Raw genomic sequence first — 27,509 nt, 5'->3', positions numbered from 1 at the left:
CACCATCGTGGAGCACGAATGAGCGATCGGACTGATTGGAAGATGGCGATTCGAGGCGCTCAATGGTAGCACGCAAGGATGCATCATGGCGCAGCTCGTCACCGATGCATGTCATTTGCAGAAGGGAAAAGACGCTAGGCTCGGTGTCGGCGTCAAGCATAGTGCTTGAATCGGCAACCGGGAAGCGGGACAGGCAGTCTGCGTCCTGATGTAGGCGTCCAGAATTGTACGTCACCGTGTAAGTATACTCTTGCAGTCGCAGAGCCTAGCGCCTGAGCCAACCAGTAGAATACTTCAGTGACGTAAGCCAACATAGCGCATGATGGTCAGTTATCACAGAAAATTTGTGCCAAATAAATATGGGTGGAGCTTTGAGACTGCCCAAACAAGAGCAAGACATTCACGCTCGGTAATGGAGTAGTTGCGCTCAGCAGCTGTGAGGAGGCGGCTAGCGTAGACAACTCGGTTGTGTCCCCATTTTCGTTCGGCTAGGACCGCTCCGATTCCGTAACCACTAGCATCGGTTCGGACTTCTGTCGGAGTGGATGGGTCAAAGTGAGCCAATATAGGTGGAGTCGTCAGTAGCGTGATCAGGTGAGAAAAAGCAGCAGCTTGGTCGGTACCCCACGTAAATGTGACGTCTTTCTTCAAAAGCTCTGTGAGGGGTCGAGCGATGGTTGCGAAATCTTTCACAAACCTTCTAAAATAGGAACAAAGTCCTACTAAATAAAGTTCGTACGTCTTTGACTGACAGGGGTACAGGAAAACTGGTGACGGCGCGAATTTTCTCGGGGTCCGGCTGCACACCAGAGGCGTTGACAAGGTGGCCCAACACTGTAATTTGCCCGTGTCCAAAGTGGCGAAAAAGTTTAATTGAAGGCCTGCAGTTCGGAATGTGTCGAGAATAGCTGACAGTCAAACACTGAAGGTGGTTTAGAAGTGTGGCAGCTTGGGCTAGTTGGTATGGCATGACGATAGTTATAGCGCGAGAACAAAACGACGACACAGAGAGAAGGACGTGTCTTTCGTGTCCTTCTTGTCTCTGTGTCGTTGTTTTGTTCTTGCGCTATAGCTGAAGGTGGGTCTCAAATGTTGGGGAATATACGACATCGTCAAGATAATAAAGACATGTTGACCATTTGAACCCTTGTAGCAGAGAGTCCATCATGTGTTCGAACGTGGCTGGGGCATTGCATAGCCCAAATGCCATAACATTGACTGATATAGGCCGTCTGGATTTACAAACGCAGTCTTCTCTTGTTTTTTTTTTTCGTTGACAGCAATCTGCCAGTAGTCGGAACGCAAGTCTATTGAAGAAAAGTATCGGGCGCCGTGGAGACAAGCGAGAGCGGTAAAGGGTTAACGTCCTTTTTCGTGATTCTATTCTGATGGCGATAATCCACGCAGAAGCGCCACGTGCCATCTTTCTTTTTAACGAGCACAGCGGGTTACGTCCAAGGGCTGGAAGTGGGTTCAATAATTTCTTTGGCTAGGATCTTGGTGACTTCTTGTTGAATTACTTTACGCTCGGTGGCAGATACCCGGTATGGTCACCGATGAATTGGATGAGAATCACTTGTGTTAATGCGGTGCTTGACGAGTGAAGTCTGGCCGAGTGAACGGCTGTCGATGTCGAATATGTTGTGGTATAAAGCCAGAAGGCGGCATAGCGCGACTGACTTCTCCGGTTTCAGGTCCGGGGCGATCATGGAGCCTAAGGTCGCATCGAGGCATGTGGCATCCTGCGACTGACGTGAGTGATCGGGGCATACGTCTGCCGAAATTCCTTGGGGTAGCACTTGTTTTATGAAACCGAAATTGACAACAGGTCAATATGTTCGGTTAGAAGCCATGGTTACGACGGAGTGCGGGATAGTAATGTCACACGCCAGGAGATTATCGGGAATCGGCGTCACGATATAATCAATGCCGAGCACGGGAGAGGGTGTTCCCGACTCAACGAATGTGAGAGCTTTAGGTGGTATTCACAAGAAGTCAATGGTGCACAGGCTGTTCGGAAGTTCAGGGTGATAATCCGCGAGAAGAGGAAGTTCGAGTACCCGCGGCACAATCGATCAGGGCAGAATGCGTCGATAGGAAGTCCATGCCGTAGATTAGGTCGTGAGGGCAATTTTCAAGCACCGTAAATAAAACGGGGACATGGCAGCCGGCAATGCTAACACGAGCAGTACACATTCCAGTGATGGTTACAGTTCTACCATCAGCTACACGGAGGGCTTTAGTCGCTGCAAACATGAGGACTTTTTTGAGTAGGCGACACAGGTGAGCACTCATTATGGACACTTGAGCTCCGGTATCAACTAACGCCGTCAAAAAAATACACTCCACATGCACCTCAATCAAGTTTGTATTAGTGGGGAGCGTCAACGGGGAATTTGGATCAGTCGCAATTGATGCAGCACTACCTCCCGGAGCTGCATGGTCTAGTTTTCCGTCCGAGAGGATCCCTAGTTGACCGTCGACGGGTAGCGACGTGGTTGTGGCGATGGGGATCGGCGGCGTTGAGGTGACGGCGAACGAGCGGTAGAGCGGGTGTTAGAGACGTCGGAAGAAGGGTACGCATGACTGGACGAATACCGACGGGAATCCTCGTATGAGTGAGAAAAGGAAAATTGACTCTAGTTTGAGGAAGTCCAAGTGCTGCTGCAGTAGCGGGAGATATGGCAAACTCAGTGGCAGCGGAAGCAGATCGGTTTGTCATCTGCAGTTTTTTATTCCATCGGATTTAGTGATTGGGGAAGAAATGTGAGTCATGGCGTGGTGCATTTATTGTCATTGGTCTGGAGATGGGTCGGGAGACAGAGCAGGCCACAGGAAAACAGAGCTTTGCAATTTGCTGCCTCACGACAGCTTGAATAACGGAGGCTGCCAGAGGCGTTTGTGCGGTACCATGGTCGAGCGGATGAGGAGGAAATGGTGCCGAACTTGACGCCTCAAGCTCCCGTCGAACTATACGTGTCATGCTGTCCTGCATGGGTGGTGCGGCACCGAGATCGGTGCAGGTTGATGTAACAGCCGTGGTTGGTAGCCACGTTAATTGAGGCAGAACGCGGTGGCATTCCTTGATAATCATATCTGCGGTCGTGACGTTGGTGTAGGAGAGCAAGTTGAAAGCGTCGTTTGCGATGCCCTTGAGTATGTGGCCCACCTTGTCACTCTCTGTCATTTGCCCGTCCACTTTTCGGCACAACGCGAGCACGTCCTGTATGTACGAGACATACGACTCGGTTGAGGACTGCACACGAGTGGCGAGTTCTTTTCGCAGTTCTATTTGGCGATCGGACGGGTCCCCAAAGATGTCACGTAGTCTTTCCTTGAAGGTATCCCAGCTGGTGAGCTTGGTCTCATGGGCGTCGAACTAGACACGTGGGGTGCCATCTAAGTAAAATATTACGTTCATAACATAGCGGGTTATAACATGTCGGCAAACTTACAAAGAGAACTTTCCCAACTTTTCGAAGTGCTTTCAGCCTCTCGAGGTGGCTGATCTGTTGGCTGCGAAGTTTGCACTGTTTAAGCAGCTGTGATCTTTTCCACTGCTATACACCCCACTGCTCTTGTCAACACGCTGCCCTCTTCCTTATTTTGAATGTTGTGTGCATGATGTTTGGCAGGAACTTTGTGGATTCGTCAGTGTTTTCCAGTGTTACTTGTATATGTGACGATTCCAAGTATTCCTTTGGTGCGGCTGCCTTTCATTTCCATGGCCCAAGCTTTCTCGAAGTTCATGCAATGGTCCAGCTACTTGCTGAGTCCTGTGAGAGTGTTTTATACTGTATTGAAGGTACGTACATTGTTTCTGTATTATGGTGTTCTTTCTAGACTTTTTGATCTTGCCAATGTAAGTGGGAGTGGCAACAAGTGTAAAGAACTTAATTGATTCATCACAGGACATGTGATCAGAGGCAAAGAGAGAAATTACTTAAAAAAGGCTTGAGGGAAGCTTTTCCCCTGCGCAGTCAGTCAGTAGTTGTCGTACAAGCATGTTCTGAACGCTGTTAACACATAGACGTTTTAAGCAAAGCGTGAATTTGAATGAAAAACACTGAAATATGCATCCATTGTTTTTTACCCTCTACAGAACGTCCCACTCTTATCTACATCCTGTTCACATCAGCATGATTCAACTGACACTCCATCGCTACTATGGTATTGCGTTAGTTATATTTTAAGTGTACAGTTCAATTTAAGACAAGCAATTTTAAACAAAGAGATTAACATAATAAGAAACTGTACAAGTCGGACAAATATACCGTACATTGCGAATAATAATCTGTTGTTGTAATCATTTAGTAAATGCGGAAGTTTATTACAATCCACTTGCTGAATGTAACCAGTTTGACAATGAAGAACAGTCTATGTCGCAGCTTTTGTATAATATATGATTAGTTTTGGGAATAGTAAATTTTAAGTTCGAAGTGGATAGGAAGTTTTCTAGAATTGTGAATCAAACTTGACGGGTGTATTCACATATCAAGAAAAGTGAGCTAGTTGATGAGCCCACTAATCTGCACAATATTATATTTAAATGTGCAAATTTGATTATTTTGAATCTAAGAAAATGGAAGCAACTTTGAATGATAGTAGAATTTAACTTTCAGTAGAATGTTAGTGGTATACTGCAAATTATGTTCTGTTTTAAAGTAGACTATACTTGCAGCATATAAGCGTGTATAACTATTGTTTAAACTTTAAAAATTATCAATCGATGAGAGGGTAACATGTTCCTCAAAGTAGGCCTTTGTGGTAGTGCAGATTTTCCCTGAAAATATGGCTTCATAGATCAGCACTGCACTGCACTGAAACCACCTTTATCAGGAGAGTTACATGCAAACTAATACACACCTATTCGTTAATTTAAAATACTCGGAAACTTTTAATATCTAAATTTGAATCAAGGCGAATTTGAATACTGTTGCAATAATTCGAAATTCTCTAATATTCACACAACCCTACATATCGCAATTCTTTTATTTATTTATTTATTTATTTAGGCACCCTCAGGGCCAGAGGCATTAGAGAGGGGAGTTGGTCACAATAGTTACAAACATAATATAAAACAGAGCAAAAAAAAAACGAAAAAGGTATAAACACAACAAAACCAAGAAAATGCAATGTATTTCAGTGTTACACGTTATACAATGTTAGCTAAAGCAGTTCTAAAAAGTTGGTGGTCCGAGATTGTTGCCGTCAGTGCGGGTAGGTGGTTCCATTCCTGTGATGTACGTGGTATAAATGACTGGGAAAAGGAGTTAGTTCTGCAGGACAGCAAGCCGACTTTATGGACATGATTTATGCGAGCTGAAATGTACCGAGGAGGCAGAATGAGTTCGTTTCGTAGCTGGCTGTGATAGAAAAGCTTATGGAAAAGACAGAGGCGAAGGATTTTCCTACGAGATGATAAGGAAGGTAATCCAAGGCTGGATTTCATAGTGCTTATGCTGGCAGTCCGGTTGTAGTTGGAGATTATAAAACGAACAGAGTTATTTTGAACCATTTCAAGTGAGTGTATTAGATTTTCTTTGTTAGGATCCCAAACCGATGCAGCATACTGCAGTTTAGAGCGGATAAGCGTCTTGTAGAGAGTTAATTTTAGTGTTAAAGGAGCCTGTGAGAAATTTCGACGTACGTAGCCGAGCATGCGATTAGCATTATTAATTACGTACGTGGTATGCACGGACCAAGTGAGGTCGGTAGTAATATGTATTCTGAGATATTTGTAAGTGCCAGTGGAGCATCGTTCAGATAGTAAGTGGGCAATATACGGTTAATTCTAGATATGCAAAGGAACTTGCATTTGTTAGTGTTGAGTTCCATTACCCATGTTTTACACCACACAGAAATAGCGTTAAGATCGGATTGAAGGGTTAATAGGTCATTGTCATTAGATATTTCACGAAAGAGGACGCAGTCATCGGCAAACAAGTGAATGTGAGAAGTTACAGATAAAGATAAGTCGTTAATGTAAATAACAAAGAGCAGGGGAGCCACGACAGATCCTTGAGGGACTTTAGAAGAGACGTTCGTTCGGGGTGAGGCGTTATCGTTAGCTAAAACAAACTGAGCGCGGTTAGAAAGGAAACATTCAAGCCAAAACAAGTTTCGGATCAAGATTAAGGTTTTGTAGTTTGTGAAGTAACAACTTGTGACATACTTTATCGAAAGCTTTAAAAAAGTCTAAAAAAATGCAATCAGCGATGGATGAATGATCAAGAATGATGTTTAATTCATGGGTGAAAGATGCAAGTTGAGTCTCGCATGAATAGTTTTTTCTGAAACCGTGTTGACACTTGGAAAAAAACGAGTTAGATTCGAGAAAACCTGCCAGTTTGGAATATAATATGTGTTCTAGTATTTTACAAGGTATGCTGGTTAGCGAGATAGCCCGGTAGTTAGACGGTGAATGTTTGTTATCAGTTTTAAATAGTGCAGTTATCTTTCCAATCTTAAAGTCAACGGGGAGACAGCTTTCATGAAGCGATTGTTCAAATATCTTCGTTAGTATGATTGAACAATAAGAGCTGGTGTTTTTCAAAAATTTAGGACTGATCGTATCACACCCAGGAGACGAGGAAGGCTTTAAGGACTTGATTATACTTTCAACACCAACGTAGTCAATAATAATAGGAGGAATGGGTGGGTAGTCACAATGGGGGGTGGTTGGAACAGGGGCGTCTGTAGTTGCTGAGAAATTTCTGGAAAAAGCATCATTAAGCACTTCTGCACACAAATGGGGGGGAATGGTGTTTCCAGCGCTGTCAATCAAGGTTAACATTTCGCTATCTTTGGGGTTAATAACGCGCCAAAATTTCTGAGGATCAGTTAGTAACATATTCGGAAGCGTGGTGTTAAAATAGCAATATTTCGCATTTTTTAGTGTGGTGGTGTACTCTTGGGAGGCTTTTTTGTAATCGTCCCATCGAAAGATGCAGGAGGATTTTTTCGCGGCCTTGCAAATACGATGCTTTTTGTTTAGGAGACGCTTAATCTGTATATTGAACCATGATGCATTTTGGTTGGATGTGATAGTGCGAACAGAAATGTGTTTATTTGTTAGTTGTTTCACCTTATCTACAAAAACGTCCCAGTTAGTTTGAACACTGCGACTATCAAACGTGGAGAGGAAACTATCAAGAAATGTGCAAAGTTCATTATTAATGGAGACAAAATCGGCTTTATCATAGTCATAAATTGTTTTAACCGTTTTTACACGCTTGGGACAGGATGCGTTGATGTTGAATGATAGCAGAGTATGATCGCTTAAACCTGGCAGATGGGTAATGTTCGAAACAAAATCGGAGTGGGACGAAAGCACAAGGTCTAGTGTGTTAGCTACTGATGCAGTCGTTCTGGTAGGTTGGTTTACTAATTGTGACAAGGAAAAAACGGAGAACAAATTTAAGAAATCATTTGCGAATGTGAAAAAGGGGCAGATGGTAGGTGGTTCCTTAGCCACTAGACCAAAGGGCCCTGCCACAGTGGTCTAGTGGCTAAGGTTCTTGGCTGCTGACCTGCAGGTGGCGGGATCGATCCCTGGCTGTTGCAGCTGCATTTCTGATTGAGGCGAAAATTCTGCAGGACCGTGTGCTCAGTTTTGGGTGCACGTTAAAGAACCCCAGGTAGTCAAAACTACGTGAGCCCTCTGCTACGGCGTCTCTTGTAATCATATGGTGGTTTTGGGGCGTTAAACCCCTGATATTATCAATTTGCCTCCATAGGAAAAATATGTAACATTGAGGTAAAACTCTATTCAGTGGTGCTGCTTCACCGTGCTGAAGTCGGTTCTTCAGAGTTCATCTTTCATTGGTGCAGCTTGCGCAGCAGAGAGGGGCATGGGCACACTTACGAACAGTAAATTGTCATCAAAAGATGAGAGACTCTCGTTACTGTGGAATATGAGTAGCTGTCTTCCATGCCAGTAGGGACAGAGTCCGGTGCAGGTGTTTGGACAGCACGTGTGGAGTGGGGATGTTATGAAGTCAAGAATTGGCGTAGTGTTAACCCTGGTTTGTGGCTCTTATGAAGGCCATAAAATCTCAACAAAGAGCCATATAGTATGTATATGAAGTGCAAATAGTGCTCTTGACTCCAGATGGTTCCTAAAAAATGCCAGATAACTTGTTTAGTTATCGTTTATTCCGGGTAGGGGGGTCTTTTGCGAGCTTAAAGTATTCGAGGTTATCCAGAAGAATTCCTGCCTTGTTTTCATGAGATTTTCGATTGATTATCATGATTGAGTTTGTCTGCTGGGGAGATGGTTATTGTTGGGACTATTCAAAGCTCTTGAATTGCTGCTTTTTCAGATTTTGCGATGTTGTCCTGTAATTGCATTAGTAGCTTTGAAGGAATCCCGCTGCATGGTTCACATGGATCCTTGAAAGTCCTTAAATTTTAAAATTCCACTTTCAAGGGCTTCAAAAGCCAGGAATAATGTTTTACTTGAACACCTTTTAGCTCCATTTATAGCACCTAATTTTTCTAGTTTTCTTTGTTTCTTAGGGACAATCATTGAAGGAACAAAGCCAAACCTCTCCAGATAATGATAGTTTTTGATAAGCACGTTCTTCCTAATACTTTTGTAGCACCTGGTAAAACAGCTGGAGATGCGTTCCCTACTCACTAATGACAGATTATTGGTGAGAGAAATGCACTGAAAGTTGCATGGCTAATCAGTTTAAATATACTTGCCGGTGTAATTCGTGTGTGTTTAGAAATAAAAGTGGGGTAAATGGCGGCTGCACGTCAGGGGGAGACTGGAGAGGAAAGAGTTGTCGCTACGTATATAAAAAAGTGTAGTGGCTTTGATGCTGCTGTCAGCAACTGGTCTCATTAGGAGAATTTGTAAGTTGGCTTCCAATCCTTGCCAATCTAAATTTTTTTGTGTTGTCCGAAATTTTTTAATGTTGCTTTTTTATATGTTCAGGGTGGGCATCTTTCATTGGGGATGGACATTCTGAGACCACTCATTTACCACCTCTTGTTCACTTAATCATAGCATTTGTCATTGCTTATAGACATTCTGAGACCACTCGTTAACAATCCTTGTTCACATTAGAGCATGCTTTATGTCTTGAATACTATAAGTGAACAGATATAAGTCTGTGCACAATGCCTGAAAATGCAATTTTCATTAATTGTGGCTTACTGGCGTTGAGTATCAAGACTTGGTGACTCTGGACCCCACGAGGCTGCATCATGCTATATGCAGACCGTGTGTAATTGTGTTTGATGTCTCTCTCCTCAATATAGCTCCGCTTCCGTGGTCTTGTGGCTAAGGTACTCGGCTCTGACCCGCAGGTTGTGGGATTAAATCCCGGCTGCGGAGGCTGCATTTCTGATGGAGGCGGAAATGTTGTAGGCCCGTGTGCTCAGATTTAGGTGCACGTTGAAGAATCCCAGGTGGTCTAAATTTCCGGAGCCCTTCACTACAGCTTCTCTCATAATCATATGATGGTTTTGGGACGTTAAACCCAGATGTCAATCAATCAATCTATCAATTTCTCCTCAATACTACAGTACGTAGTAAAGAGCTAATAGAGTAGTGTACAGCACAACCGCAACACAGACAACGCAGCAGGCAGCAACATGATAAAGCATGCGACGCCTTGAGAAAGTGGTAATTGTGTTTGACCAAACGCAGACCTCAAATTTCGAATACCGCCCCGCCGCGGTGGTCTAGTGGCTAAGGTACTCGGCTGCTGACCCGCAGGGCGTGGGTTCAAATCCCGGCTGCGGCGGCTGCATTTTCGATGGAGGCGGAAATGTTGTAGGCCCGTGTGCTCAGATTTGGGTGCACGTTAAAGAACCCCAGGTGGTCAAAATTTTCGGAGCCCTCCACTACGGCGTCTCTCATAATCATATGGTGGTTTTGGGACGTTAAACCCCACAAATCAATCAATCAATTGCTTCGATCGCCTCCCAGCGATCACGTGATATCGTGTCGGCCACCGTGGGGACCCTAGACTCGGCCGCCCAGTATAGCCGACTTCTTGGGAGTCGACAGATCGACATGAATGTGACGGTGCCGAGAAATTGATCTAGCTCATCACGAAACAGAGCAAGTCCTTTGTTAGGATTTTTCTGCGTCGCAAACACATTTCTCTGCTCAATGATGTGATCCATGAAGTTGTCATCAAAAAAGTCCTTGAAATATTCGATAGGAGCTCGTACAGTGTCAGCCTCAGGAAGAGCGCTTTCCCAGGGTGGTACTTCTCGCTGTTCTTGACAACCGGTTTTTTTCCATCGCACCGCACGCTTTCGAGAGGCACTTGGTTCATCTACCGCATCTTCGTCTTCATCCTCACTGCTAGATGAAGACACTCGAGCTTGTGTATGATGATAGGGAACAATATCATCGTCTTCGCTGTCACTGAGACAGCTGTCATCACTTTTGTCTTCAGGTGGCAAGCGCGTATGAAGCCCCCTTATCCCATAAAACGAGCGGGAGTCCATCTCCTGCCAAGAAATTAAAAACTAAATTATCATACCGTCAGTCACCACTTGCGCAAACGCCGGATGTCGCGAATTCGCGACATACCACGAAAGCAAGGATTGTGCAACAAAAGATGTACTTCAAAACGATGTAACATGTCATATTCAATTTCTTGGATGCGTGCACACCGAAAAAAATTTATAGTAGATTGAACTTACGTCACTCCAGCAGAAAACAACGAAGAAATGAGAGCTGTTGCACGTGCTTCGCGCTCACCGCCAACTCGTACACAACACTGGGTCCTAGCTTGGAATACCTTACGTGAGATGGCGCTAGATGTCTCGTACTGAAAGCTACGTTCGCCGCGAAGACGCGACAGCCGGCGCTGAAGGCAGTACGCGTGTGGTAAGTTGCTTGGTCGGCCTTTTTCGGTATGTCGCGAATTCGCGACAACCGGCAGTAAAGGGTTAACAGCCGGTGTTTACTTAAGTGTAATACTCTCTATACAATAAGAATGGTTTAGAATGGTTTTGTTCCTGCATATACGTAAAACTAAGCATTTGTCAGCATTTAGGAACATATTCCATTTTTCGCACCAGCCTGAAACTTCAGTGAGGGCTTTGTGGAGTGAGATTTGGTCAGCTGCAGATTTAACCGTAGTCTATAGAAAGCAGTCGTCTGCAAAAAGCTTGATCTTTACATCACTGGGTATAATACTTATAATATCATTTATATAAATATAGAATAAAATTGGGCTCAGAACTGACCCTTGTGGTACCCCTGATGTTACCTGAAGGGTCACCGAGCAGTACTTATCAACCTGGACGTACTGATACCTGTCTTGCAACTAAGCCCGAATGAAATCAATCAGTTTTCTACTTATTCCAAATGCATATAGATTATGTAATAAGTTATTATGGGGCACTTCATCGAACGCCTTTGTGTAGTTCGAAAATACGGCATCTATCTGATCTTTGTTGTTTATCGCAAGTGAAAAATCGTGGCATACAGTAAGAAACTGTGTCATTGTTGACAAACCACGCCGAAACCCATGCTGGGCGTCTGATAGCAAACAATTTTCTTCTAAAAATGTGGTCAAATGTCGGCAGATTATGTTCGAGCATTTTGCAGCTTGTTGAGGTCAAAGATATTGGGCGGTAATTAGACACACGCAAGCAATCGAATGACTTGTTTATGGGAATGATGCGGGCACCTTTCCAATCTAACGAGAGCGAGCACTGTGCTAGGGACATGTTATAAATGATCAACAAGTAATGCGAGATCCACTCTGCGTAACGCCGCAAGAAGACTGTAGGGATGTTATCAGGACCACCAGCTTTTTTAGCATCGAGCTCAAGAAGCAAGTTAAGAATACCTTCACGGTGCACAACAAGATCCTGCATAGAGGAAATGAAGCCTTCAGGCTCAGTAACAACATTAATATCTTTCTAGGTATACACAGAGTGGAAATATCTGTTAAACTCATCAGCTACTACTTTAGCCTCTGAGACTGGAGTACCGTTGACCATTAAAGATATACCACTGGTTTTGCTTTCGCCCAAAAACCTCCAAAATTTTCCCGGTGCCTCCTTTTAGCCTCTGAGACTGGAGTACCGTTGACCATTAAAGATATACCACTGGTTTTGCTTTCGCCCAAAAACCTCCAAAATTTTCCCGGTGCCTCCTTGAGGAAATTGCCTTAAGTGGTGGCGAAAGAAGTGTGCTTAGCTTTTTTTAACCTCAGTTTTCAATGCTGCGCTTAGTGTGTTGACAGTTGAGTCAACACACAAACTGCTCTGTGATGGAGTTATTGCGTTCAGGGGTGGATAGGAGAAGGTGGGGATATGCGATAATACAGTTGTGGCCACACTGTCATTGAATTAGCACTGCGCCGACGCCATGGCCACTTGCATGCGTACGGATCTCAGTCGGGACAACATGGTCAAAGAAAGCCAAAATCGAAGGAGTAGTAAGAAGTGCAATGAGAGTCGTGAACGCAGAGGCCAATTTGAGGTGTCATGGAAACGAAACTTTGAGGAGCAGCATAGGAAGCTCACTATGTCCGCAAATTTTTTCACGAAGCGGTGGAAGTATGTGCACGAAGCGGTGGAAGTATGTAAAGCTGCGTACATTCTTCCCAGATTGTGGCACACAGAAGTTTCTGACTGAGCTGATTTTTGCCGGGTCTGGTTGTCCACCGTGTCTACTAAATAGCCAAGGACTAAGATTTGGTGGTGGTCAAAGTGATGTTTTGATAAGTTCAGCTGCAGGTCAGTGCAACGAAAAATGTCTAAGACGGCTGACAGGCACTCTATACGAGTTTCAAATGTTGGTGAAAAATTGTCCAAGTGTCGCAAATAGGTAGGCCATATAAAGCCTCTGTGCAGGGAGTCCTTCATTCGTTCAGAGCTGGCAGGAGTGTTACAAAAACTGCAAACCATGACCTTGGACTGGTATAGGTCATTGGAGGTGATGAGTGCAGTCTTTTTATGATCCAGCTCATCTACTTCAATCTGCCAGCCCCCGGAATGGATGTCTTTGGAGAAAAAAATAGCAAGCCTCATGAAGGCAATCAAGGGTATCATCCTGTCATGTGAGAAGGTACACATTTTTGTCAACTTTGTTTAGGTGTCATAATCGACAAAGAAATGTTATGTGCTGCTTTTCTTGTGGACTAGCACAGCAAGGTATGCCGAAGGACTACAGGATGGCTCAATGATGTCTTAGCCAAGCATTTTGTCAACCGCACTGAGTAATTTAACGCTCAGCTGCCGACATCCAATATAGGCGCCTGTGAATAGAGGGATCAATGTTTATGTGGTGGATCACACCACCACTGCAATCGAAAATGTTGAAGTAGGACAGAAGAGCCTGGTGGAGCTGATCAGCTTGCTGCAGTGTGAAATTGAAAGCAATCACGGACCTAATTGCTTTGTCTGGGCGAGTATTAGATTGGCATTGAGCATACTGGTTGGAAGGAGTGTCCACTGTGAAAGCATCTATTGCGATGTCGTCCGAGGTGAAAAGCAGTGCCAAAGAGATGCCTTGTGGCATCACTCAGAATGTCTAGCTAAAGTTGACAACTGGAAGCCACATGAAGTTTGCTGCGATAGAAATAATGGTGTGTGGTAATGTAATACTATTGCTCATGAGGACATCATTGATAGGCATCAGTACATAGTCGCCAACAGCAACTTGAGGTATCGATACAAACTCGAGGCAGGTGAGTGTTTGGGTTTGAAGGCGAGTAAATCTGACAGTGCAGAGGCGACTCGGTCGTGGTTCAGCAAGGTCTGTTATGGGCAGATGGAGAGGAAGCGTACTAACCTAACAGTCAATGAGGGCAGAATGTGTGCACAGGAAGTCGATGCTCAGGTTTTCGTCATCGAAGCATTTTTCAAGGATGGCAAAGAAGGCAACTGTATGGCGATAAGTGATGCTTACATGAATGAATCACATTCCAGTGACAGATGCTGTTCTGCCGTCGACAACTTCAACGAGCTTTGTTATTGCAGGCTTGAGTACCTTCTTGATCTTGTGAGGAAAATCAATGGTCATAACAGAAAATGGAGCCCCAGTGTCAAGAGCAGTGGCACGCACACTGTCGACTTTTACATCAATAACGTTCCATTTGGTCTGTTCGGTCAATAGAGTATTATCGGTCAGTCCAATTGATGCAGTGCCATCTACTGGGGCTACAACATTGTTTTTTATAGCAGGACATCGTGGGAAGGTGGTCTGTGGGGCTGAGGAGAACGGGATTGACGACGTTGGGGTGACGGAGAGGGAGAGTAGTAGGAATCACTCGCAGGTTCCTGGTGGGATAAGTGATTTGGGCTGGTTGCGTGGCAATAAGCAGAACGGACATTAATGGAACACGGTAATGTTTGTGCAGTAGTGCCCCAGCGACTTTTGCAGTGGCGACAAATGTGCCCAGTACGGGGACAAGTGGAGAATATGGGCTTTTCATGTATTCACCATGCGAATGGATTGTGCAATGTTGATGAGCCAGACTGAGACGAGCGTGTAGTCGTGAATAGAGGCTGGTAGTTGGTACGACAATGCCTCGAAATTGAGCAGATATTCATGTTGGTGATCTGTCGTACAACTGCTAGGCCAAGGGAAAGGGCTCAGGGAACTGTAGCAGGAGCGGCAGCCTCAAGCGCATGCCGAACAAGTCATCTTAAATTATTGCTGGAATTTCGTGGACAATACATGTAGAGGCAAGACGAGATTGCCTCAGTATTCGGAAGACGCTGAAACTGATGCAAGATGTGCCTGCTTTTAGCTTGTTGCGGTCAGTGGCTTCCTTGAAATACAGAATCAACAGAAGAAATTAAACTAAACTCGAACAAGTTGAACACATTGTCGACAATACTCTTGAGGATGTGCACAACTTTGTGGCAGAGTACTATGACATGCTGAATGTAGCTGATGTACAACTCTGAGGAAGTTTGCACCCAAGTTGACACTTCATTCTTTGCCGCTCCTCGATGGTCAAAGTGATTTCGAAAAAGCTCACATATATAATCTTTTAAGCCATCCAAGCTTGTAATGTCATGCTCATGGATGTCAAACCAAACACCAGGAGTTCCATCGAGGTAAAAAATGACATTCGCGAACGTGAGGCTGGGGTCCCATCTGTAACTAGCACTGCCGCATTCGTACAGGCACAGCCATTGGTTGAATTTGGAACCTTAGCTGCTTGAGTGCATGTCAGGGTCTTTTAAGACTGGAAGCATGACAGAAGTTGTCGACCGGTGGGTTGGCAAGCAGGACTGGAGGAGTGACAATCAGAGTGGATTTAGGAAAGTTCTGGGAGGTCTTGTTGCCTGCCGCGAGCAAACAGTCACTGTAGAGTTTCGTGGTGACGACAGGGACCACACCGCTCAGCCAAATATGTTGTGGTAAAGACAAGAGTCTGAATAGACGGGCTTGAGAGAATACGCGTATATGTATTTACGTCTGGTTAGGTGAGCGTTTCTACCAATACGAACAGCTCGAGCCACTCTATCGTTCTTCTCTTTGTCTCGTGATCCTTATACCACTGGTATGCAGCTATCATTCACAGGCCAAGTGCTGCCACCAACTGGTCATGTATGTAACACCTACCCACCCCAGACAGATTTTAGGGAGAGTATCAACACACTGGTTTCTTCACTCGTGCTCTGCGGAGTAACAGTGAAGCAGCAATGGCCTGAGGTGCCAGTGGCACTAAGCATAGTGCTAAACAGGGGAAAGAAGACCACCACCCTTCATAGAATGAAGCCACAAGAAAATTCATATGGATTTCTCAGAAAGAGAATCTTCTTAGTTCATGAGAAATTCCTCCTGATCTGGTCTGGCTTAGTGCTACAAACGGGTGGTTGTCTTCTTTCCATTTTCTAACCCTTCCGCTGCCTTGTGGGTTTCCGCAAAACTCATTTGCAAGGTGCCATTGACACTGGCATCAGTTCAGCATTCACTGGAGATCCGCTAACTTATTCAGTTTCTGCGGCAAGTGATAGCTGCCTTGTTTGCATTCTTCCTGGTGAAACAGAATAAGGAGGCTGAAGACTGTCATTCGGTCTCATGTGGTTACCATGCCGATTGCTGCTATAATCATCAGCGAGTTCCTCATGCATGGGTGGTGAATAAAAGATAGCTGACAAGCCTGAAGGGCCCAGTCCGAATTTTTTACAAGCTTGTGTGAACATGGTTGTGGCAACTAAAATTGATGGCCAAGTAACACAGCCAGTCGCTCTGAGCTCAGCTGTTCACTAGGACCAAGTAAAGAACCCAACAGCCGAACAACGTGGCATTTTCGAAAGAAATATACTTTTTTAGTGCGCAGGAAACATTTCAGAAAGCAGACAGAAACAAAACAGTGTGATCTGTCTTCTTTTTGAAACGTTCCCTGCACAGTAATGGAGTATATTTCTTTTAAAAATGCAATACCAACCAGCCCAACTAGCCACTATTTTGGAGTAACAAGGCCTGTCTTCCTCTGCCGCTTCGTCTTTTCTCTGGCCACCACGCATCGCCCTTTTGTCCTCATGCATACTGCGGCCTTCTCAGATTGATGTAGGAACCATTCATGTTCATGCTTTTGTGCAAGTTTCGTCATCTCCTTCCACTTCATTTTGCCATCGCGGAACTACAAACACTTGGGCACGTCGCTCATACTTCACAGTAGCGTCTTTTCTCGTGTTTAGGATGCACTGCAGCACACAAGAGCTTGACGGCATCACATCACTGAAAATAAGGGTGCCTCACGGTCGCGCACCAAATAACCGCACTCAAGTACTTGAAACATGAGGCAAGCTTTCCCCCACACAGTCACACACACAAAAAAAAGACCAAACACTCATAAATCCCGAGGCGACTTCATCGTACACTCTAAGAAAAAGTGGAGTATTCAGGGAGTAGTTCTGCTACACAACAAGAACTATGGACTATCTTACTTGAAGAGAACCCTGATGGGACGCGAAGCAGCAGCGGTGCACACGGTGTTGATCATGTTGAAATGGGTGTCGACGCGTGTGCTGGAAAAACAGTTTGAAACGAAACTTTGTGTAGCATTTACTCAAGTAAACATTTGTTTGAAACGCTAAAACACGGGAAGCGTGACGCGTTGAAGACGCTTGCGCTTGGCTTCCTTGGCTCGCGTTTCGCAGGTGTTACCCTCACACTGCCTGTATTCTTGATTGCGATCAGTGTTCTTGACTCGCCACTTCGTCAGTGTCACTGGTCTTTCACTGCGGACGCTTGCATTCGGCTTCCCTGGCTTGCGCCCCATCAGTGTCGACGCCGTCATTCGCGAACACGATCGGCTTCGCTAACCCTCGCAATGCTGGCGACAGCTGGGAAAGGTATGCACACACTAGCATGAAGTATGTCGCGATGGCCTCCCGCCAGTCGGCACGATCGCGAGGTAGGCAGCAGCATGCTGTCCACATTTTCAGTGCCACGATATTCTCGAGGCGCGCGCAACGTGCACACCCGCCGGCTCGCGGCTTTTTCTCGCCGGCCGATAGAGAGGTGGCGCAGATAAGATGATGCCCACGTAAGAAGTGGGCTCAAACATTGCGAGCGGTGGAGAGGGTGAAGCGAGAGAGATGACACATGGCGAGCGTGCAGCAGGGGAGAGAGAAAGACGTCACCGCACACTGCTAGCAGGGCGTAAGCAACTTGGCACCGCTTTATTTTTTGGGGCGAGTGAGCGGTGTGGACGGAGGGACAGTGTTGCACGAGCTAGTCGAAGAGCTGCTTTGCATTTGATAATCGTCATCTTACTTGCGCACATTTCCGTCCTTAAAAACCCGGCTCCGGCCACTTTCCTGTCAGGAAATGTCACACGGATAACGTGTGTGTCATTCGTGACCGCAAACTACCAAAACTGTAGTATAGGGCGAGGAAAGTACTCGAAGTAGATGGCTATTACTGATGTGTAGCACAAACACTCCCCGAATACTCAATTTTTTTAGAGTGTAGCACAAACACTGGCGTCTGCTTTGTGCACTGGAGTGCCCTCATCACCATTGTACTTTAAGTCCTCACCAAAACAGCGGCCGCAACGGCCAACTCAACAAATACACACTCCCCCGTTGATGGCGATGTGATGCAACAGGCCGCATCTTCTTTTTCATGTAGCTAATGTGGTGGGAAAAGAGCTCTATCAGTGGGTGCCGGCCATCACACAGTTGCCACAGTTCATCCCTCCTAACAAACATCTTGTTATAGGGCATGGTAGTGGCCATTTTCATTGGTTTGGCCTGATGTACGAGCTATTTTGCCTTTGTGCCAAGCTGTGTCCCTTGTTGAATCCCTACTGTGGTGAGTGTAAGTTCACCTTGTCCCTGGCCAAACAGAGCTTCGGCAGGCTATCTCAAGTAACAACAGAACCACAATAGTTATGGGTAGCAGAAATCGGGCCATAATAATGCATATCACTACCACCAGTATTATTAGGATGCCGGATTTAGGGCAGACGCATCACATACACAGTGCTAGAGACGTATTGTCTTGTTGACGCACAGGTCCGTTGGCCATGCATGGTGGGGATTAACTCCCCTACCTGTGCGTGACAGGCAAGTATCGGAAATCCATCAAACGCACGGCCGTGCCTATTCCTTCAGGATTTCCGCTTGTTAAAAAACGCAGAAAATAGTCTTTCTTTCCAGCCAAGATGAATTTTAATTCTAAAAAATCTCCACATCCTCATCAAGTGAATGAGTGTATCAAACGTTGGGATCCTACACTGCTATTGTAAGTTATCCATGACATTCACCCATCATGCATTTAAAAGAGTGACAAAGTGGTAATCGATGTAATCGGTGATGCACATCTGCACATGTTTGCCTTGCAGCCAGTCAATCAATTTCGCACGCAGCTTGCAAAGCAACTCTACTTCGGCTTCAGCATTCTCCGGGCAAGAGAAGTTGCGTGCGGAGATGTCCAGCGTCGATACTTACTAAAGACAACGACAATAATTGCGTAGTGTAGTGGAGTCTCTCCGCTACGCAGCCGCAGCATGGCCTGCACGCGAGGAAAAGGGAGGGAGCGTCTCCACGTGGAGAGAAGCAGATCGGCATTTGAGAGAAAACCAACATTCTACGGCAGCTTTTTTTTTTTTTTTTTTGCTCTCTTCGCGCGTCGTTGAAAGGAGAAGGGCTACATGGCAGGGACGGAAAAGGGGGAAGCATGGCATTGGCGCGCGAGAGACCTCTCTTTCCTCCTCCTCCTCAAGGCACAGAGCCGTGCTCCCGCAAGAGGCAAGGGTTGCAGAAGATGGTGCCTTTTTTCTTTCCTTCAACCCACGGAGAAAGGAAAGATAGGAGAGGCCCTGACATCACTCGTCGTGAAGCCGGGATAAAGCCGGAAGTCGGTCATATTGACTGGGCAGATTCTGCTCTGTTACATTCGAATGTAAAGCAGAAGGCACGACTCCCTCTCAGGCTCGGAAAGCACGTGAGCTGTGTGTTATATTCAGTTTCGGTTTTTACTTTGTGTTCTATCACCCCCAGAGGGCGCGTCTGTCTTTTATGTATATATTCGATGTGTTGCGTATAATAAACGTCTTTTTGTACGGTGGTGCTGCCGGTGCTTCTTACGTCTTTCGCAAACACCACATTGGCGACGAAGATGGGATAAACACGTCAAGCTACCTTCAGCATCGAGTGTCGTCCGGGTCCGCCCCGCCATGAGTTTCTCCGGCCTTGCTTCGCCGCCACCTCGTCGAGACGCCACTTCCATGGGAGGAGTAGGAGCAGACGTTAACAGTCTACCTTCTAGCGTCCGGAGCAGCTGAGTTCCCACCAGCGCGACGCAAGGCCATTCTTCTCTGCATTGTTTGGGGGCGGAAGGGCAGCGTGTTTACCGGACTTTACCTGCAGGGTCAAATGCCGCAGCACCGGAAGTAGAAGAGAAGCCTCCCGCGGCCGCTACTGACGAGTACGAGGCTGCACTCAGCGCCTTACGGCAGCAGTTTTCTACGTCTTGTAACGTCGTTGTCGAGCGTCATCGTTTCCACCGCCGCAGCCAACACGCAGGCGAGTCCGTTCATGACTTTGTTGCTGCTTTACGGGAGCTCGTTTCGCATTGTTCGTTCGTTTCACAAGATGATGCTCTGCGGGACCAATTTGTTGCCGGCGTTGTTTCCAACCGCGTACGTGAACGGTTGCTGCTCGAGGGTTCCACCCTTTCGTTTGAGAGCGCAGTGCGCATCGCTCTTCAGTTTGAGCAAGCAGCTGAAGAGCTGAAGGAATTTTCTGCTTCGGTCGAGCCTGTTTCTGTACGGCGTCGTTCCCAGTATTCGCATTCTTTGCGAAAATTCAATTTCCAGCCAAAAGCGCATTTTCAGCAAAACTCTCCAAGCGCTAGCGGTTCGCGTGCGCCGCAGGGGCCCCGCCCCCCTCGGCGAGACAGAGATAGCCGGTCCGTTTTTACCACACTGTTTCCGATGCGGCTCGCGGAATCACCGCGCATCAGCGTCACAGTGCCCTGCGCAGGCAAAGAAGTGTTTGTTTTGCGGTATCAAGGGACACTTTCAGAAAGTATGCAACCGCAAGCGTCAAATGCAAGGCAGGATTCGTGAAGTTGGCATCGATGAGGATGCTTTGTCAGGGGGAAGTTCTGAGCAAGTTTTGACTGAGCAGCATCCCGCTCGCAGCGCAATTTACATACAAGTACGCGTAGCGGATGTCAAGTTGTTATTCCTTGTTGACTCAGGGTCGTCTGTTTCAATTCTATCAGAGCAAGAATTCCACAAACATTTTCAAAGCAGCTTGCTCCTCCCAGCCCCGCATGTCACTTTGTTTGACTATTCGAAGCGGCCAATTTTGGTGCTAGGCTGTTTCCAGGCAGATGTTCAGTTTAAAGGGCGCTCTGCACCACTTCTTTTCTACATCGTTCGCCAAAGAACTTGTCTGATTGGCCTTGACGGCATTGAGGCCCTAAATCTTCGAATACAGGGCTCCACTCTTGAGTGCCTGCACACGTCCGTTGCCACGCCGCCGCGTGTTAATGACCCGACACCTTGTCACATTCCGATGCAGTCAATAGAGCAACCCAGGCAAGCAAACCTTCCGCCAGCCTTGGAACACGACTTTGGTTCACTTTTCAGTCCCGAGTTGGGTCTTGCTAAGCGGTTCACGCATCGTGACAAGATTCGGCAAGGCGTGCAGCCGGTATCTTCGAAGCTGCGCCGTCTTCCATGTTCACTTCGGGAACCAGTGTCAAATGAACTTCACAGGTTGCTGCGCCTTGACATCATCGAACGCATCGATGCTTCTGAATAGGTTTCGCCCATTGTTGTCGTTGACAAGAAAGACGGCACCATCAGAATTTGTGTTGACCTCCGGGAGCCTAACAAGGCTATTGTACCAGACAGCTTCCCGTTGCCTCATACAGAGGAACTCCTTCATGCCTTGGTAGGCGCGACACACTTCTCAAAACTTGACTTGGCTTCTGCCTACCATCAGGTTCTTTTGCACCCTGACAGCAGGGACCTGACAGCAGGGACCTGACAGCCTTCATCACGCATGAAGGACTTTTTCGGTTCAAGAGAGTTTGCTTTGGGTTAGCTTCTGCCCCAGTGGCATTTCAGAAGATGATGGCCACAATTCTGGATGGCTGCCCTGGTGTGTTGTTCTACATTGATGACGTCATAGTCTTTGGGAAAAGTGCAGAAGAACATCTTTTGAACCTAACAAAGGTCTTGCAGAAAATCAAGTCCGCAGGCCTGAAATTGAACGACAAACGCCTCTTCGACGTTCCAGAACTTTCTTTCCTAGGGCATAAGGTCACTGCACAAGGTATCTCGCCGCTTCCAGAGAAAGTAGACTCGGTAGTTAACACTCCAGTCCCAACAGATGTTGCTGCCCTCCGTTCATTCCTGGGTCTTGTAGAATACTATTCCAAGTTTGTTCCCCGGTTGGCCCAGGTGGTCGAGCCTATGCGCGTTCTGCTTCGCAAGAATGAGCCATTCATCTGGTCAGCCGAAGCAGACAGCAGTTTCCGGAGGGTCAAGGAAATGCTTTCTTCAAGTGCAGTTCTCCACGTGTTCGATCCATCACTTCCAGTCATCGTGTCGACCGACGCTTCTGACTGTGGGCTGGGAGCCGTTCTGCAGCAGCAAAATGGCCATGAGCTCCGCACAGTGGCTTTCGCGTCTCGTATTTTGTCACCAGCGGAAAGAAAGTACTCGGTCGGCGAACGCGAAGCATTGGCATGCATTTGGGCGTGCGAATGATGGCACACTTACCTTTGGGGTCGCCATTTCAAGATTCGAACGGACCATCAGGCGTTGGTATCGTTGCTGTCTTTGCAAGGACGTGGCAGAAGGCCACTTCGAATAGCACGCTGGAATGCGCGACTCCTATGCTACAATTTCACTGTCGAGTACTGCAAGGGGTCCACCAACACGGTGGCAGATGCTCTTTCTTGGCTGCCAGCTCCTGCCGCGCAGGCACAGCTGGACAAGGATGAAGAAATTGTGTCGTTGGTCGAGTCGGCATGCGTGACGAAGGAAGAATTCAAGCAAGCCGTCCTCAACGATGGTTGTCTGCAAACGGTCAAGTCGTTCGTGCTCGGTTCTTGGCCACCACAAAAGTCCATATCAGAGGAGGCACAACCTTTCTACTCTGTGCACGAAGAACTTTCTGTTGCTGATGACCTTCTACTGCACGCAGAACGCCTCGTTGTTCCGTCCTCTCTCACGGCTCAGTTCATCGCCATTGCCCAGGAGGCACATCCGGGCATCACGAGCACAAAGGCGCGCCTTCGTGAGCTATTCTGGTGGCCACGGATGGACAAGCAAGCTGAATCTGCCGTGAAAAACTGTCACATCTGCCTGGAGGCAGATAAGTCTGCGAAAACATCGCCAGCGCCATTGCAGCCTATTGACTGGCCTGAAAGGCCATGGCAGAAACTGTGCCTAGACATTGTTGGCCCATCGGAACATGCACCTCACAATAGCCGATTTGCTATAACACTGGTCGATTACCATTCCAAATGGCCAGAGATATATTTCTGCAGCGAAGTGGCAACAAGCACCGTGAAAGACTTCTTAACCAGTGTTTTTGCCCGTGAAGGATACCCGGAAGAGATTGTTTGCGACAATGGGCCGCAGTTCACTTCACGTGAATTTGTAACCTTTCTTCAAAACTGAGCCATCAAGCTGTCTCATTCGTCTGTATATTACCTCCAGGCGAATGGGCAAGTCGAGAGGTTCAATCGAACTCTGAAAAACTTCATCCAGGTTTCACTCCTCGAGAGGAGACCTATCCGACAAGTAGTTACGGACTACCTCTCTATTTACCGCTGTACTCCACAGGCTACCACTTTTATTTTATTTATTTATTTATTTATTATTTTATTTTAACATACTGCAGCCCCTCTTGGGGCTATAGCAGGAGTGGGTACATCGCACAAAACCGCGCATCGAACAAGTTCAATAATGAAACAAAAGCAAAAAGAAAGAAAGAAAACATAGTAACGACGAAACCAGGTATTCGAAAGTCAACATAGAAGGAAGTGTACAGTTTTAGTGGCATGGTAAAGGGTTACATAAAATCGACCTAATACACACATCTAAGTACAAAAGTGCACTCGTACAAAGGGGGAAAGGAAACAAAGCGGTATATGTACGTAGTTTACAATAGTTGTATTTTAGAAGCAAATGTAAGCAAGTCAAGAGAGCGCACGTGGCCAGGCAACAAATTCCAACGCTCAATTGTTCGCGGAAAAAAGCTATATTTGAACGTGTCTGTGCGGGGATGATACGGGGAAACGTTAAGGGTGTGATTGCTTCTGGTCTGAGTGGGGCTTGCATATGTGACATATTTGTTTGATGATAGGCGATATGAACAGTGAATGATGCGGTGAAAAAAGGTTAGTGATTCAATTTCACGACGGGCAGCTAAGGTGGTTAGCTCTAGAGATACGAGGGCTGTGGTTGGTGAAAAAGCGCAGTCATACCTGCGACAGATGAATCGGATGGCTTTCTTTTGAACGGCTTCAATTTTGTTAATTTCGCCTTTTCGGTAAGGGTTCCACACGGAGCATGCGTAGTCGAGTGTCGGTCGGATTAGTGTTTTATACATCAGGAGTTTGGTGTCTTTCGGTGCTTGGCTGAGTGTGCGTCGAAGATAACCCAGTTTCTTAAGTGACTTTGTGCATACATATTCGATGTGTTTTGACCAGGATAGGTTACTTGTGAAAATAATGCCAAGATACTTATATTCTGTAACTCTTTGGAGGTTTATGTCAGCGGATGAGTACGTGAAATTAGACAGGGAACGCTTGTGAATAAAGGACATGGATACTGTTTTGCGGAAATTTACGGACATCTGCCACGTTTTACACCACGCGCAAAACCTAGAAAACGACTCGTTTAGTTTTTGGTGACATTGCGGTGTGCTAATGGTGTCATATAGTACGCAATCGTCCGCATAAAAACGGATTTTAGAATTGATGTTGCCAGGCAGGTCGTTTATGTAAATCAGAAATAGCAGTGGTCCAAGGACCGAGCCCTGGCAAACTCCAGAAGTTACGTTAGATTTACTGGATATGGAACCATTAAATTCTACGAATTGCGCGCGATCTGAAAGAAAGTTTTCTATCCACTTGACCAAGGCAGGGTTGTTTAATATGGCAGTTAGTTTGCATATCAGTTTAGTGTGAGATACCGTGTCGAATGCTTTGGAAAAATCGATGAAAATGGCGTCGACCTGCTCTCCGGAATCAAGTGAACAAGAAATGTCGTGAACGAATTCTGTTAATTGCGTAACCGTGCTGAAACCACTCCTGAATCCATGCTGAAACTGAGATAATAGGTTGTGTTGTTCTAAATGCTCCATGATGTGTTTATAAATTATATGCTCTAGTAGTTTACAAGAGTAGGAAGTCAGTGATATTGGTCTATAGTTAGTAATAATATGCTTTTCTCCGGACTTAAATAACGGAATTACTTTTGCCAGTTTCCATGAGCTAGGCACTATGCCAGTTTCAAGGGATTTCTGAAATATGACAGTAAGATATTTGGAAGCCCAATCGGAATAACGGACCAAGAACGCATTGGGAATGTCGTCCGGACCTTTGCATTTCTTAGTGTTTAAGTTTAATATTAGGTTCAGAACCCCCTCTTCGCTAATAATAATATCTGGTATTGATAAGAATGAGCTTGTACTATGAAAAAGAGGAACTTCAAGGTCGTCACGAGTGAAAACAGACTCAAAAAAACTATTGAAAGCTTCGGAAATTTCCGCAGGATCATTGGTTGTTTCATCGCCAATGGAAAATGACGCTGATGCGGCATCGCGGGGCAATACTGATGACCAAAACTTGCGTGGGTTATTGGATAACAGGCTCGGTAGTTCTATCTGAAAAAAATGGTTTTTTGCGGCGTTTATTTTGACCCGGAGTTCTTCCTTTGCCTGTAGAAATCTACAGTGATCATAAGAGGAACAGCGTGACCTTGCCTGCCTCATCCTACGTATCCGACGTGAAAGATGCAAGATTTCACGGTTCATCCAGGGAACATTAGTATTTTTCTTTTTTGTTTTGATCGGTACAAATTCCAGAGTGCAAGTTTTCACCAACTGTTCAAAGAAACCAACTAAAGCATCAACATCGTTGCGTGTGGCGAGTGCTAAAAATTGTTCAAATTTATCGGCTAAACAGTCGAGGACGGAAACGTCATCAGCGCGGTTAAAATCGTGAAAGGAAGTGACCACGAATTGCCGTTTCGCAATTGAACACTGCAAGGAAACTAGGACTGCCTTGTGATCCGAGATACCGTCGATAATCTCGCATTTACACACGTTATGTAACATATTTGAACTTACAAATACCAAGTCAAGGAGTGCATTATGCCGGGTGTAGCCAGTTACGATCTGGGTAAGCCCGAAGGATAACGAAAAATTTATAAGCTCACCACAAATATGGGAGTCGCGGCCGCTGTGAGTCAAGGAAGACCAGTCAACTCCAGGGGCGTTAAAATCCCCCATAAGAACAAGATGCTTGGTGCCGAAGTTGTGCGCGTTTGCGAACTCGTTAAGAGTGTGAAACATATCAAGGCAGGAATCCGGGGGGCGGTATATGACACCAATTACGATCTGAAGTTTGTCAATGTGAAGTTTGCACCATATTGATTCCATGCCAGAAGGACTAGGCAGGACTGAGAACCGTAAGTCCGACCGAAAGAGCAAGGCTACACCGCCGCCTCGGCCGATTCGTCGATCGACACGAACCACGACATATCCGGGTGGTGTAAATTCAAAGTCATATATAGCCTCGTGGAGCCACGTTTCAGTTATACCAATGATGTGTGGGGAATATGTCGAAACGAGAGAAAGGAAGTCGGGGAATTTGCATGTTATGCTTCTTGCGTTAAGGTTAATAATAGTTAGTTTGGGTGCAGAGCTACGGGGTAGTCAACGCTGAGTTCCACGGACGAGCGGCGCACTAGAACTACCGGAAGTATTCTGGGGCGGCGATAAGCCCTGTGAAGGAACTTTCGGGGAAGTCCCAGGTTTATTTGTAGCACGGCTATGGTAACCAGAGGCCACAACTAGAACATTCGATGCGTCGTTCCAGTTGTAGCGAACGTTGTCGACAAATACTGGGGTTGCCCCAGCAGTTCTGCTGCATGGGCAAATGCCCCGAACCAGATTGGATGTTGTGGGGTTTTCAGCACCAGCGTTTGCAAAAGACTCGGCAAAGGAACAGGCGCGACTGCGCCAAAGGGTCCGCCTTCAACAGCAAAGCAGTAAGGAGTACACTGACCGCAGGAGAGCTGCTAAAGAGCCAAAGATAGCTGTGGGCGATTTCGTTCGAATCAAGAAGTCGTCCGTTCGCTTCAAGGGGGATCGCTCTTTTCCTTCGCCAACTGAGGTGTTGGGGAAGAGGGGACCTGCCTCTTTCCGACTTGCATACGGCCGCACATGGAACGCCTCCAAGCTTTCCCGAGTTCCTGAGAGGGGCACGAGTCCACCATACCAACGTTCGGAGCTACCTGCGCCACAGCTTCCGGTTCAAGTGCCGCAGCCTGCCCTGCAGCCGCCGCCTTCTCCCAGGTCGCAGCCGCCGCCTCCTGGCGTACTGCAGTCTGCCGTACTGCAGTCGCCTGCTCCCGATCCGCAGCTGCCTGTACCGGAGCCTGCCATGCTGCAGCCACCTTCTCCTGGGCCGCAATCGCGGTCTCCTGGCGTACTATAGAGCTCTACAAGCTCATTACCATCTCCGGCCGTGCAGCATTCCCATCGGCCGTCCCGAGAGCGCCGGCCACCGGTCTGGCTCAAGGACTATCAGACCCACTAGTTGCCTGTGTGTATAGATAGCACAGTGTGTATGTAGTGTAAATATGTATGTGTATACAGCGTGTAAAATCTACAGTGCATGCATAGGGGTTTCTTACTAACACTTACTAACAACTAATCACTACATATAAGGGAGGGAGTATGTTATATTCAGTTTCAGTTTTTACTTTGTGTTCTATCACCCCCAGAGGGCGCGTCTGTCTTTTATGTATATATTCCATGTGTTGCGTATAATAAACGTCTTTTTGTACGGTGGT

General features: G+C 46.3%; 1 protein-coding gene across 9 annotated transcripts in view; it reads left to right on the top strand.

Moving 5' to 3' along the window:
* LOC142790041 (uncharacterized) overlaps nt 1-27,509 on the top strand; it is a 467,642-nt gene extending 440,133 nt beyond the window's left edge. For all 9 annotated transcript variants that reach the window (XM_075885074.1, XM_075885070.1, XM_075885072.1 and 6 more), the window contains one exon: nt 1-27,509. This exon is cut by the window's left edge and continues 23,025 nt beyond it. The gene's annotated coding sequence lies outside the window, so the exon portion shown is untranslated.

Source organism: Rhipicephalus microplus, unplaced genomic scaffold (assembly GCF_043290135.1).
Source record: "Rhipicephalus microplus isolate Deutch F79 unplaced genomic scaffold, USDA_Rmic scaffold_66, whole genome shotgun sequence".
In the NCBI taxonomy this organism is placed as follows: domain Eukaryota; kingdom Metazoa; phylum Arthropoda; class Arachnida; order Ixodida; family Ixodidae; genus Rhipicephalus; species Rhipicephalus microplus.
This window is presented reverse-complemented; position numbering and strand designations above follow the sequence as displayed.